Raw genomic sequence first — 12,612 nt, 5'->3', positions numbered from 1 at the left:
CACTTTTTAATATCAGGGTCCTCAGAATTCTACCAATGAAGTGTGGAGCTACTTTTAACTTGTTAATGGTGTAAAAATAGTGATTTCTTCGCCCCTATCACTAGCACTATAAGCCTGTTGAGAGCATTAGCTAAAAGCGCTGTATTTGAGAATGCTGTGGGAGAACAGAGGTGGGTTATTCTACAAACATTTGAACGTGTGATCATGTTTCACTACAACCCCAGTCATCTAATTATAATGCAAGAAAATGATTTAATGGGTAGAACATGTATCTGAAAAGTTTTAAGGGGTATTCCACTGGGGTATGTAGAACTAATACATAAGCTCATTGGACATTGTTTAATTTATCTAATGTTGTCCTCATTCTTTTATTATAATAATAATAAGAACTCTTATTCTTTTGTTGGAAAGCAGTTGCTAGGGTTAGATAAACTATGAGCTCTTAATGCTGTGTGATTTTGGTGTTTAAGCAATGCAACGGAACAGTGAGCATTTCATGCAGCTTGCCATCAGCTGCCAGAGCCCTGAGAGAGCACTGTTGGCTTTGATCTCTCTCTCTCTGGGTGGGTAGAGTAGATGGTGCTCTTTCCCCTCATCACTCCCAGGGTGATGTGGATGTGGATCCTGTAAACTAGTCTGACTGCTAATTTGACCCATGTTAGTCATTTCTATTTTATCTTATAAAACAGTGAATCTAATAATAATTGTTTGGATAACTAGACATTTGCACAGTATCCCAAAATACCTCTTAAAAAAATAAATAAATATATATATATATATATATATATATATGGGTCAATGACGTATAAGGATTTTCAACATGTATTCCTTTCTGTATTTTAATTTGTTTTAACATAAAGGTCCCAAAGTAGTAGTTTCCTGATGGTCGCACCACATGATATTCTATAAAATGGAGACTATCGGACAAATTTTGCTTGTATATTATGATGGAAGTAAAATTACAAATGCTTTGCAATTTTGCACAGGACTAAAAAACACTTTGAAAATAATGTCGAAAAGGGCAAAAAAAAATAATAATAATAATTTTCAAAACAATGGTCATGGTGGGACGGTCGCATCACATGATATTTTGACACTTTAAATAGCCAAAACTTTCTGATGAACTAATTATTTTTAATAAGTTAAAGTAAGTACAAATGTGGGAGAGAGACTACATATCTATGACAACTTTTTATGTTTTTAAACCTTTTTTTAATTTTAGATTGGAGGAATTTAAGGTGTTACAACAGTCCCTGATCCCCCCCTAAATCTGTCTAATATATTAATTTTAACTTTGTTGGGTTTATTTCATCCTAAAAGTTAAAATAATATTTGTAGATGTATATTATATACTTTCTATAATAGTGCTATCACAAAATCTGTACACTTACCTTCAGGAAATTTACAGAAAGCCGTTTTTTTTTTTTTTTTTTTTTAAAACAGGAAACTCCAGTCTTACAAAGCGTTTTGTAGGAGAGGTAGACCATTAAGTCCCTTCAGCTTCTTGTTTTCTTGTGAAAACCATTCTTTTCTGTGTTGCAGGCAGAGCGATGGGCTGTTCCTTTCTACTTGGAGAAATGTCTTGCTTGGTGGGAGTACTGGAACTGCAACTACAGGACACTACAGGACTGTCCACACCAAGACAGCAGAGAAACAATGTGGCTTGTATTTTCTTTTTCATGTTTTATATTTTTATACTCAATGGGACACAATTGCACGTAGTATTTATCTTTTTAATACTATCTTATCTCCTGCTTTTCTTTTCGTTTTTGAAGCTTTAACCCTTGTGTGGTGTTCATATTTTTGTTACTCGTTTACTTTGTTACTTGTATTTAATTCAGCAAAATTAAGCAATTTTACATTAAAATGCTTTACACATGCTCGCTTCACCTAAATTGCAAGCAATATAAACAGCTTACATGGTTAATATTTGCCCTTTACCTTTCTTATGTTACATTTCTTTTAAAAAGTGCTACTCTTTTTTTATTAGTTTTTAATAAAATGTAAAAGAAAATGAATTAAACTCAAGATATGAGTAGAAAATTTGTTTAGTTTCAAATTTACAAATGAAGCAATGTTTATTAGCCCTTGGCCAAACATACTGTATGTAATATAAATAAATGTGTTGATGAAAAATGAAAACGGGTCCCACAGACCCGAACACCACACAAGGGTTAAGGGGAATCCAGACTCTCTGATCAGGACAGAATATGTGTGCTTCCCTAACTGAGAACATAAGAAGATGCTTTTTGAGGCTTTTGACAAGTTTCTGATCCATTCTGTGAGTGAAACCTTTTCTTCTTTTTTTTAAATGTAAGTGATGTATTTTACATACATATAGGCCTGTCACGATGACACGTTTTTGAGTGGATGATATATTGCCCAGAAATAATTTTGATGAACAATATTGTTATTTAAGAACATTTATGCCACCAAAATAACTGTAATTTAAGCATATTAGCTACTAATACAATTACATAGTTAAGAGTAATTATTTTGTTTAAACATTCAAATTTAAATACTATTTTTTTTTTATGTTTTATTTTATTTATTCCTTTTTTACAATGGCAGCCTGGAAAGATGCAGAAAGACTCTTAAAAAAAACACACACAAATGCACAACAAGTACAGCAGACAATGTTTGATTCATTTGATTAAGCAGCACAAAAAAAAAGTTTTTGAACCTGTTCAACCTTAATAATAATATTTTGTGTCTACATCAAATTCTATTTGAAGGTAAAATATAATTCTTCATACAAAACACGAAGCTTATGTTCTTTTATCTTCAAATAAACTTAGATTTAGATACCAAAGATTAAATATAAAGTTAAGATAAAGTTGAACAGGGTCCACAACTGCTTTATAATACAGGAAAATACAAACATAGAAATAAAATATGATTAATTTTATTAATCACCACAATTACACTAAAGGTCTTGACTGAACAGGTCAAATCTTGTGCCGTGGTTTAGATGATGATCTGTCTGGTGAAAGCCTGGATAGTGATGAACCTGAAAATTCGAACAAATGTCTTATTCTCTGTTTTATATGTGGGGGGTGCAGGAAATGAGGTGATAACTGTCAGTGATGTTCCTCCTAAAAGGACCATCAGTGAAGATGAGCGAGCAGCCGTTCCTGGACCATCCAGAACCTGTGCAGCAGTTACACGTACAGGTATGTGCTGGTTATGAGCAGCAATGGTGTTAGAAGTTTAAGGGGGGTAAATAAAAATAGGCATAAATACACATCAATTACTGTAAGGTAATTTACCCCAGCTTAACTGTACACGAACCAGGAAGGAGTGCCAGTTTTGCATCTGTTATACTCATGAAGTTCGCTTTACAATTACATTATTCTTAGTGCTAAATGCAATGATCAACATTTACGCATTGACTGTAGCCAGATCTTGTAGTAGAGGTGGATTTAAGCTGGATGACTGGGTGTAAAAGTGTATTAGGAAGTTAAAGAAAGACCTGACTCTCTTTTCTGAGCTGTTTTTAATACAGGTATTACTACAGAGCATCACTCCACCAAATCAAGATAAAAGATGATGATTATTCAGGCCACATCAAATGTAAGATGTTTGACGCGCTCACTCACACTCTCTCGCTCTCTCTTACTCTCTCCCTCACTCCCACAGTCTCTCGCTAGCTCTCTCTCCCCCTCGCTCCCACAGTCTCTCGCTAGCTCTCTCTCCCCCTCGCTCCCACATTCTCTCGCTAGCTCTCTCTCTCCCTCAGTCACACTAGCTCTCCCTTGCTCGCAAGCTCTCTCTCTCCCCCCCTCGCTCCCACAGTCTCTCACTAGCTCTCTCTCCCCCTCGCTTCCACAGTCTCTCACTAGCTCTCTCTCCCCCTCGCTCCCACAGTCTCTCACTAGCTCTCTCTCCCTCGCTCCCACAGTCTCTCACTAGCTCTCTCTCCCCCTCGCTCCCACAGTCTCTCACTAGCTCTCTCTCCCCCTCGCTTCCACAGTCTCTCGCTAGCTCTCTCTCCCCCTCGCTCCCACAGTCTCTCGCTAGCTCTCTCTCCCTCCCTCGCTCCCACAGTCTCTCGCTAGCTCTCTCTCCCCCTCGCTCCCACAGTCTCTCACTAGCTCTCTCTCCCCCTCGCTCCCACAGTCTCTCACTAGCTCTCTCTCCCCCTCGCTCCCACAGTCTCTCACTAGCTCTCTCTCCCCCTCGCTCCCACAGTCTCTCACTAGCTCTCTCTCCCCCTCGCTCCCACAGTCTCTCACTAGCTCTCTCTCTCCCTCGCTTCCACAGTCTCTCGCTAGCTCTCTCTCCCTCGCTCCCACAGTCTCTCACTAGCTCTCTCTCCCCCTCGCTCCCACAGTCTCTCACTAGCTCTCTCTCTCCCTCGCTTCCACAGTCTCTCGCTAGCTCTCTCTCCCCCTCGCTCCCACAGTCTCTCGCTAGCTCTCTCTCCCCCTCGCTCCCACAGTCTCTCGCTAGCTCTCTCTCCCCCTCGCTCCCACAGTCTCTCGCTAGCTCTCTCTCCCTCCCTCGCTCCCACAGTCTCTCGCTAGCTCTCTCTCCCCCTCGCTCCCACAGTCTCTCACTAGCTCTCTCTCCCCCTCGCTCCCACAGTCTCTCACTAGCTCTCTCTCCCCCTCGCTCCCACAGTCTCTCACTAGCTCTCTCTCTCCCTCGCTTCCACAGTCTCTCGCTAGCTCTCTCTCCCCCTCGCTCCCACAGTCTCTCGCTAGCTCTCTCTCCCCCTCGCTCCCACAGTCTCTCACTAGCTCTCTCTCCCCCTCGCTCCCACAGTCTCTCGCTAGCTCTCTCTCCCCCTCGCTCCCACAGTCTCTCGCTAGCTCTCTCTCCCCCTCGCTCCCACAGTCTCTCGCTAGCTCTCTCTCTCCCTCGCTTCCACAGTCTCCCGCTAGCTCTCTCTCCCCCTCGCTCCCACAGTCTCCCGCTAGCTCTCTCTCCCCCTCGCTCCCACAGTCTCTCGCTAGCTCTCTCTCCCCCTCGCTCCCACAGTCTCTCGCTAGCTCTCTCTCCCCCTCGCTCCCACAGTCTCTCGCTAGCTCTCTCTCCCCCTCGCTCCCACAGTCTCTCGCTAGCTCTCTCTCTCAGTATTGGGAATATCCCGTGCCTGTAAACAGGGAAGAAAAAATATTAGATATTTAGAAACATGCCAAGTGCTTTTAAAATACTATAAAGGAGCTTTTGACTCTAAATTGCAAAAATAGTCAGTGTGATGCATCTCATTTCAGAGGTGGATGATTCTATATCGATTCTAAAGTTATAAAAGTGGATTTTCTAGATGCTAGCTAGCTAACTGAAAAACATAATGTAATAAAACATTTATCTATACATAAAGCACTTTGTGTATCTTTACTGCTTGTAATAACACTATAATCTGTAGCAGCTAAAGCCCTTTATTTATAAGTGTTATTAAAAGCAGTTAAGATATAAAAGCACTTTAGCTGCTACAGGTATCTTATATCTTAACCACTTTTAATAACACTATATTATCTGCTCTCTCACTTTTCATTGTACATTTTCTAAACATTGTTTTAATAAATCCTAAACAAATATCGCTTTTTATTGTTGTCCTTGTGTTATTTATTTTTTAAGGGTAATTAATAAAATTGTGTACTTAAGTATCAAGTAAGCCACACTGGGAATGGATTTCTGTGGGGTAATTATAGATAAAGCATTTTGACCCGTTTTAAAGTTTCTTTCCTATCTATTGTGTAAAACTATTGTTTTATTTGCTGCTCTTTACTTTTTTTTTTAAAGTTTGAACATGTATTATTATATTAAATATGAGTGAATTATCCGAATTGAAGCATTACCTGTTAGAGGTAAGGAACAGCATTGCACTAAATATTGATAGAATAATTAGTAATAGAGTAACTGCACTAATGATGAAATCTTTTGATGTTTACAGATCTAAAGATGTTTGGTATAAACTAAAATATTAATATTGCATGTTAAATCAATACAAAAACAATTGTCTTCAGTATTTTAGATAGTCATCTCTCAGATTTAGAAATATAAGAAAGAAAATGTCTGGTTAATTTTCTGTATTGTAAAATATAAAATGTGAAATACTAGATATCGTATAACTGTTGATCAGAAATTTGTCAAATGAATGTGTCTTTAAAACTCAAAAAGGTAACAACTGAAACTTGCTAGCTTTTTACTTTTTTATTAGTTAATCTTTTTTCTTATTTAAATTTTTAATTTATTTATTTAGTTTATTTATTATTACTTTACATTTTTTTAATGTTTTGTATTTTCATTCTTGTTTTTAGTTCTATTATTAATTTAATCACTTTTTAACATTTTTAACATTTTACTTTTATTTTACTATTATCTTTTGACTTATTTTATATTTTATACAGTTTTTACTTTTAATGTCATTTATATTTTTCATGGTATTTAAGAATGTTCTGTTTTACATATATATTTTTAATAAATGTTTATTTAAAATTAGTACTTCGTTTATTTTTTATATTTTTTTTAATATTTCTTTTCTTATTATTTCTAAATTATTATTAAATGTGTTCAATGTTTTTTCCAAGTGAAAATAAAGGTTGATTGATTGAACTGTGATTCGTCTGTGTATTATATATTAACGTAAATGTTGATGTTTGTCTGCTTTGATGTAATATGTTGAATTGATTAATAAAATAATTTAAAAAATGAATAAAAAGAGTTAGTACTGAAATATTCTCACGGCTTGTTTGGATTTTTTTTTTGTTTGTTTGTTTCTTTTGGATAATTAAATATGCACCAGGTCAAACTGACCCAGGATCATCATTACTGTTCCTGATGAATGAACATAACAGGAGGGTTAAAATATATAACTTTCTATTATATACTTTATTATATGCATAATATTTTAGAATATTCACACGCAGATCAGCCACAACATTAAAACCAGCTCCGTATATACATATACACACAAGTCAGCCATTACATTATAATCACCTTCTTGTTTCTGATTGTTTCTTTGTAGGTGGTTTTAATATTGTGGCTGAAGCTTTCTTAACCATTACCCTAACAACGTTAATAATAGATTTCTATATTAATCATTTGATTAATTGAAATAATTGTTTTCTTTTTAATAAATAGAGTAAACTAGTGTTAAAGTGTCTATTTAACAGTTGGATTCATTATGGATCATTACAGATACTTTAAAATGCATGTTTAATAATTGCAATAAAGACTCTGAATCATATCATACAACCCAATAAAAATCAAATACTTTAAATACTGTAAATTAGAGCAATAGCTAATAATTATTTTGATACTTGATTAATCTGTCAACAGTTTCTTAATAATTCAACTATTAATCAGATAAAAAGGAAATATATTTATTATTAATATTATTTATTAAATGTATTTGAATAAACACATTCAGATCAGATATGAAAGTTTTTGTTTATTTTATAGGACTGCAAAATCTGTTTTTTTGTATAACCAAATAGACATTTTTTCAAATTTTGGTACCTTATTATTCCAAAATTATACAGTAATATCACTTGATACATATATCTTTAATAATATAGAATTATACATTATTTATATAATATAGAAATGTTTATTAGGATTATTTTTTTTATTTAAATTTGACCAAATATTTAGATCAGATATGAAAGATTTTAAAGAGCTCATTGTAAAGTTTAGTTGGATTGCATTTGGTGGAAGGGTGGCTGTCGTGATGGTGTGTCCATTAAAACACAGGAGGATGAACAGACTTCAACTGATGCAGTTTATTCTCAGAGTCACAGCATATTTCACGATGAGGCAGAGCAGGTGCATGAATGGACAGTTAATGCATGGCTGAGGAAAGGATGGATGGAGGAAAGAAGATGATGTAGGGAGACATAGGGTGAATGGAGAGATTATACAGGATGGTTGTATCTACAGGATGGATGGTTTTATCTACAAATAAACAAAATACAAGGATCAGTAAAACAATACAAATAGTGCAACAAAAGAAACAAACCAAGTGAGCAAACAATAAACCCAATCACAATCAAATTGGACAAGTTAACATAAATGATGTAGTTTATGTAGTTTACCTGCTCCCAGGGAATTTCCAACACTCATGTTGCTGCAATTGTTGCAATAAGGAACACACTAAATAATTATATGTTATTCAAAATATTAGTGTTTACATAAGGAATTAACCCAAGATTAATAATTTGATTAATTGAAATAATTTTGCTTTTTTCAAATAAATAGAGTAAAATAGTGTTAAAAAGCCTATTAAACAGTTGGCTTTATTATGGATCATTTATTACAGATACTTTAAAATGCATTAAGGTGAATAGATAATTGTTTAATAATTGCAATAAAGACTCTGAATTATAACTGTAATGAATTAAAAGGTGTCTACAGATTCCCACCTCTGATAAATATGGTATAAAACAGTTTTAAATCATCACATAGTTAAACGTACCTGTGTGGAAGGAAGGCAGCTGATTGCAGAAATTTGAGTGATGTTTATTTCCCAGAGCCCACAGCTGGTTAGGGGTCCCGTGACTTTCTGTTCCTATAGGATGATCATCCAGAACCAGTGTTAAAAGTATCCTGGTCGTCCTGTAGGCGTGGCAGGAACACAGTGGAAACAGAGGAGCTGTAAAACACCGCCAATGCTGAGGAACCCTCTTCTTCTTTTATCCTGAAAATTATGAAGAATAAAAAAAAAGTTCACCCATTAAAAACCTTCATTAAGTGCCTTTTTTAAAAGCTCATATACATGCATTTAACTATGAATGTACTCATTGAGAACACACCATATTTTAAATTAAACTATGTTACATCAGTGGTGGGTGTGCAGTAAGGGGTGACAATAGGTGCATCTAAATCATTACATACAATATATAATCAGGAAATATATATTACAGTTATTGTAAACTATAAGCATATATTTTATAAATTAACTAAAATAAAAAACAGCAACTAATTCAAAGCATTACTCTTGGTTTTTACTTGGTTTGGGGGGATTGTTGCAGAAGGGGTACCTACTATATTAACTGAACGCCACTGTCTAAACAACCCCCAAAAATTGCATACTTTTAAATTTAAATACTTCAAATTAGGGCCGCAACTAATGAGTATTTTATTGATTATTTTATTAATCGATTATTAATCAGATAAAAGGAAATATATTTATTAATATTATTTATTTGATTTATTTGTCTAAACACATTTAGATCAGACATGAAAGATTTTTTTTTAGGACTGCACATATTTTTTTTACAGTAATATTGATCTATTTCTTTAAACCTTTCAGACCTAAATTATGTGCCAGTGATTAAAATATAAAAATAATAATAATGCACACAAAAAATTCATACATTTTATTAAAAAGTGTTCTTAATCACATACAATTAATACAAATGAGCTCTTTAAATTTTCCTCTTCGGCTCTAGTGCTGGGTGTTTTTTCCAGTGCGGTGGGCGGGGCTAAGCTATTGTTTTATTGGCTTACTTATAGTCTATTCTGATTTAAAACAGGTTTCAATTAGTGTTTTGTGCAACGGAACATTAGAAAAAATAAGAAAATACATGATGTCCATTGTAATGGACGCAGGGTCTGAAAGGGTTAATAGTAAAAGTTTAGTGAACATTTAAGTTGGAAAGATGTGATGCCAATTTCAACCAAAATCTGTTATTTACATCACAAAAAAAATGTGTACAAAGGTTTCATCAACACATCCACAAAATGTGCATGAGTTTTTTTCAATGTCTATAAATTTAGAAAATACAGAATTCACTTATGTAAGAGGAATATGTAAAATTATGTAATATGTAAAATTTATGTTAAATATCTTATGAAATGCAGTCAGATACTTATCTCCCCCCGCTCAGCTGTGCATGCATACACACTACCATAATACATGGTTTATAAGTGCACTTAAACTTGCAGATGGTGTGACTGTGGTTAATTTCCCCTGGGGAAATAAAAAAATTGTTACTTTATGCTATATTTTCTTTTATTATCTTATTTTATCTGCATTCTATTAAAGTCTGCATTAAACTTGGAGCATCTTTTTGTGTTTTTCCTTTCCTTTTAAGTGTTTTGTTACATAAAATTGCAGCAAACATTTAAGGTGAAACGGAAATTAGAATAAGAGCCTGGTAAATAAGCATCTAACTTACTTCAGCCTTTTAATTTACGATTGTATTGACCAGCATGTGTTCAAACACAGCATTTTCTGAATAGGGACTGATATAAGTGCCCATATACGCCAGAATAAACATCCAAACAAGAGAACAAACACAAAGATATTCAAAATTTAAGTTGAGTATTTATGCTGAACAGATATAACTATTTTCCTAGGTTTAGCATCCAGTGCTACAGTAAGATTACTAGATACATACAGCACTAATAGTATGGAATGTGTTCTTTAATGCTTTTATTGTGTCATTTAATAACAGTTTTTTTATATCACTGTTTTTTGTATAACCAAAGTTTGGTACCCTATTACTCCAAAAACTATCCAGTAATATCACTTGATACATATATCTTTAATGATATACGATGTATTAATCTAGGATTTAATGGTTTCATAAAAAAATACAGTTTGATTTGCTGGTTTTCACTGTTAATATTGCCACATGTAATAGCAGCACACATTTAAGATGGAACGGAAATCTTTATAAGACGCAGGTAAATAAGAAGCTAATTAACTTCAGCTTCGTATATTTGCTGTTAGTACTGACCAGTATGTGTCTGAACACAGCCTTTTCTGATTTATGGACCAGTAGAAGTGCAAAATAAGAGTTTAAACTAGATATTTACTGCATTAGTAACCAAAAGAAATGTCTTGTATAACCAAATATACATTTTTGATATACAGAGCTCTGGGAAAAAATAAGAGACCACTTCTTTTAAAATAAAAAAAAAATCGTGATTTTTTTTTTTTGTTTGATTTTACCAAATTATAAACCTCTGGAATATAACCAAGAGGAAGATGGATGATCACAAACCATCAAACCACCAAACTGAACTGCTTGAATTTTCGCACCAGGAGTAAAGCAGCATAAAGTTATCCAAAAGCAGTGCGTAAGACTGGTGGAGGAGAACATGATGCCAAGATGCATGAAAAAAACTGATTAAAAACCACCAGGATTATTCCACCAAATATTGATTATTTCTGAACTCTTAAAACTTTATGAATATTAACTTTTTGTTTTCTTTGCATTATTTGAGGTCTGAAAGCTCTGCATCTTTCTTTGTTATTTCAGCCATTTCTCATTTTCTATAATATATAATAAATGCTCTAAATTATGATATTTTTATTTGGAATTTGGGAGAAATGTTGTCTGTAGTTTATAGAATAAAACAACAATGTTCATTTTACTCAAACATAAACCTATAAATAGGAAAATCAGAGAAACTCATTCAGAAACTGAAGAAGTGCTCTTAATTTTTTTCCAGAGCTGTTTATCTTTAATAATATAGATGCTGGTAAATAAGAAATTAACTTTAGCTTCGTATATTTGCTGTTTGTAGTGACAGTATGTCTCCAAACACAGTATTTTCTGATTTATGGACCAGTAGAAGTGCAAAACAATACAGAAAACCGTTTAAACTAAATATTTGCTGCATAAGTAACCGGTAGAAGAGTCTTAAACACAAATATATTCGATATTATAGTGACTATTAAGTTAATCAACCTATAGTTCTAAGTTAACAGCTTGTTAGGAGTCAGAACACGACATTATTCGCTTTTTACAAAATTACAGTCAACCCGAACACCAGAAATTCAGCTACATAAACTAACGCTAGGTAACGAGCTGCCCATAATCAGTTTTTACAGCTTTTTAATTGGTTAATTAATGAATTAACTAGCGTTAGCGCCTTTATTCGAAGCCCAGCCTCACAGTTCTGCATTAAGAACCTTCTTATAAATAAAACAGACACGAAAAATATAATTTTCTACAATTTAGAAGTGAATAAATAGAGTTAATGTACTCACCGAGCTCCTGTTGTTTGGGTTTGCCGCCATACCTGCAACTCCTGACTGCACCTGTGGGGAGGCGGAGTCACGCGAGGGGGCGGAGTTAAACACTGGGAGGCGGAGTTAGGCGTCAAGCCCCGCCCAATTAGGACGCGTCACAGTTCAGCTCCAATGGCCACAAAGGTATAGAGTCATGTTTAGATATTGTATTATATTGCAATAAAAAATTAATGCAGTAATAAGGTAATCAGAAAAGCCAGATTTGTTTAAGAATCTTTATTTGATCACATGCAATAGAAAAAAAAAAAAGGAAAATCACAAATAAGCACTGCATTAACCCTCTGTGGAATAAATCATATTTTTATAGGTGGAAACGAGAACCACTGCTCTATACTGAGTAATCAAACAGAAGCGGTCTACCCCATAACGTTGCCCAAAGGCAACTAATGAAAAAACACTCACTGTTAGTACGTTTACAGCTTGAAAATTGAAGCAATATTTTGCACATTTACACATTTTTTATTATTATCCACCTGTACATCTGATTGTATTGGACATAGATATGTTTTGTAACATTTTATGTAAAATACATAACAAATAAGGTAGGTAAAAGTTTGGTTTGTTGCCTGAGGGCAACATTATGCCAAAGAGGGTTAAAAAAAGAAAGTGAAATACTTTAA

The 12,612-nt window shown here is 34.3% G+C and overlaps 1 long non-coding RNA gene across 1 annotated transcript; it reads right to left on the bottom strand.

The window, feature by feature from the left end:
- Nucleotides 1-5,075: 5,075 nt before the first annotated feature.
- On the bottom strand, nt 5,076-12,017 carry LOC111191479 (uncharacterized). The gene is made up of 3 exons (XR_002649494.2): nt 11,951-12,017; nt 8,423-8,644; nt 5,076-5,098 (listed from the first exon to the last, which is right to left on the bottom strand). It is a non-coding gene; the product is annotated as an uncharacterized LOC111191479 (long non-coding RNA).
- Between the last annotated feature and the right edge of the window lie 595 nt (nt 12,018-12,612).

Source organism: Astyanax mexicanus, chromosome 17 (assembly GCF_023375975.1).
Source record: "Astyanax mexicanus isolate ESR-SI-001 chromosome 17, AstMex3_surface, whole genome shotgun sequence".
Lineage (NCBI taxonomy): Eukaryota > Metazoa > Chordata > Actinopteri > Characiformes > Acestrorhamphidae > Astyanax > Astyanax mexicanus.
The sequence above is the reverse complement of the archived record's forward strand: the minus strand, read 5'-3'. Positions and strand labels throughout refer to the sequence as shown.